At 36.4% G+C, this 2847-nt stretch overlaps 1 protein-coding gene across 1 annotated transcript in view; it reads right to left on the reverse strand.

Moving 5' to 3' along the window:
• LOC107689228 (ubiquitin carboxyl-terminal hydrolase 44-like) overlaps positions 1 to 1533 on the reverse strand; it is a 10667-nt gene extending 9134 nt beyond the window's left edge. Inside the window, exon 1 of the mRNA XM_016487159.1 lies at positions 1436 to 1533. The gene's annotated coding sequence lies outside the window, so the exon portion shown is untranslated. The remainder of the gene's footprint in view (positions 1 to 1435) is intronic.
• Positions 1534 to 2847: the final 1314 nt, after the last annotated feature.

Below are 2847 nucleotides of genomic sequence, written 5' to 3' on the forward strand. Positions count from 1 at the left end.
CACTTACATCATCATCACCGCATCTCGCGCTCCACTAATGACGCTCCCTGACGCACACCTAACATTCAAATGCAAATGTTTATTTTAAATTCGACTAATATTAATTCTTTATTCACAATCTCCTCATCACAGGCAGGCACAGCACTCAATTCAGCATGTGTTCGTGTTTGTGTGTGCTGTCTGCGTCATTCATAGCACATGCCTATATCGAACATTTTTTCTATCGATATCGAAGAAAGTGTACCGTTGATAAATATCGATACCGTTTTATCGCCAAGGCCTAACTCCAAGGTAATTTAAAGAATATCATGGTATGTCATGTCCAAAAAAAGTTTTACATTGATATAAACCACATTTAATAACTACCACAATTATGTTGTGTACCAAGATATTTATTTACACAGTAGTACTAGCTATACTACCTTTGAATGTACCTTTGTATGCACATACATACATACATACAACACACACATACAATACAAAGGTACTATCAAAGGCCAAATCGAACCAAATAACCAAATAGAATTACTGTAGTTTTCTGATATATATCACAACACTGAATCATCACCATATTCAAATAACATGGTATTTATACGTCACTCTAAACATATGTACCACAGTATTTACATGACATACCAGGTTTTTAGACATGTACCATGGTGCTGTGTCTGCATAACTCAACAGTATCATGGTGCTCTGAAGAATATCTGTAATCTAAACTAAGGTATCGATTTCAAGCCGGTAAACATCAGTGAGTATTTAGCTTGGCATGTAAACAACCCGGCTTAAGCGAATATATGTCCCTTATTTGGCTTCACGGACACCTGATTATCTGTGTCACTACCAAAATAACACCCCGCTTTCTCTGGGCCCCACGTGTGTTTAACAAAAACAAACTAGTAGCCAACCTAGAAATACACCTTTGTTGACATTATTCTTGTTTATAAGGTTAAACATGCGTATAGCTATTGTAAGAGGCTTTGTAAAAGTTATTACCGCACAGCCAGTGCTGGTCTTTATCGCTATGGTTTTACTCGAATTTTGGTCTGGGGTTGTAACGTTAATTAAACGACGATGGACAACCATACTGATCTCATTTAACTAGTTTAAACTAACGTGATCAGTTTGACTTTGAAGGTGTTTAGGCGCGCGAATGATGCTAGGCGCTAACCACCTCCTTCATCTACCTAGTTTCAAAGAGCTAACCAGGTTAGCGGCTGAGCTCAGAGCAGCTCAGCTAGTTTAGTGTCTCTAATCAGCCAGTTATAGAGGAAAGTTAACCAGCACACGGGATGCTAGTGCGCTAATGCTAAAATCACACAGCAGTGAGGCTGAGGTGCTGGGAGATTGAAATACACTGGTTGTGTTTTATTTCCGCCGCTAGTGTGAACGCGATATGATCGGAGCTGTTTGAACCCGGCGATATTTTACTAACCTGATTTTCCGTCAAGCACTGGTTACTTCTGCGGCACAACAGCGAGCGCCATCTTGTCTGCACTTGTCGCGTGGAGTGTCCCTCCGTGACGTCACGCCTGAGAGGACACGCGAGGTGCCACTGAGTCCAGACCGCTCAAAACAAAAGAGTCACTTTAACACACCTCGCATTTACTATCTTAAAAATAAATGTCCAGATTTGATAAGAGACGCTCGGTAGCGAAACACGTGAATGCTGTGAACCAGTTTAAACGGTGCCTATGGTGACTAATGTTCAGTGTTGGGGAAATTTTTTTTTTAAAAGTAATGCATTACAATATTGCGTTACTCCATACAAAAGTAACGAATTACGGTACTTAGTTACTTTTGTATGGAAAGTAATGCGTTACGTTACTTTTGCGCTACTTTTTAAATCTGGACAGGGCTTGCTTGTTTGTTTTTAAAATAAAAAAGTTATATTTTTGGCAAATATAAAAGCCCTTTCACACCAAAAGTGAAATGAATAAGCCTCGGGCTGAAGGGAAAGTAAATTTACGTCTGTACAGTAGAATGCAGAAGAAGAAATTTCAACACACTTCAGCACTAAAAAAAGACACACAAATGTTCGTCTAGAGTAATTTGTACTTATTAGTATGGTTGAACTGGATCATCGAAGGTCAGAAGCAAAGACATTGGTTAACAGAATGGGAATAAATACATAAAGCATATTTGTGTTGTTTAACATTTAATTATTGCAGGTTCTTGAAAAAAGTAATCTGATTACGTAACTTGCGTTTTTTGTAATATATTACCCCCAACACTGCTAATGTTTACGTGTCCATCTCTCACTCAGTCCTTGTGTGGAAACGAACGTGCATTAAAATTAATAAAAAATTCCACGTATAATGAAAAAAAAATTCTATATGATACACATAAGTGCTTTTTGTCAAAATAACTTGTATATGTCAATACAAAAGAGCATATTATGAATGCATTCGGAAATGGAAATGTGACCCTGGACCACAAAACCAGTCATAGGGGTCTTTCTTTTAGATTAAGATAAATAAATAAGCTTTCCATTTATGTATGGTTTGTTATGATAGGACAATATTTGACTGAGATACAACTATTTGAAAATCTGGAATCTGAGGGAGCAAAAGAAAAAAAGAAAACATTGAGAAAATCGCATTTAAAGTTGTACAAATAAAGTTCTTAGCAGTGCATATTACTAATCATATATTAAGTTTTGATATATTTACGGTAGGAAATTACAAAAATATTTTCATGGAACATGATTTTTACTTAATATCCTAATGATTTTTGGCATAAAAGAAAAATAGATTATGTTAACCCATACAATGTATTGTTGGCTATTGCTACAAATATACCCGTGCTTATGACATTAGCATGTGAATTATATATATATATATATAT

This window comes from Sinocyclocheilus anshuiensis, unplaced genomic scaffold, assembly GCF_001515605.1.
Source record: "Sinocyclocheilus anshuiensis isolate Anshui unplaced genomic scaffold, SAMN03320099.WGS_v1.1 scaffold882, whole genome shotgun sequence".
NCBI lineage: Eukaryota > Metazoa > Chordata > Actinopteri > Cypriniformes > Cyprinidae > Sinocyclocheilus > Sinocyclocheilus anshuiensis.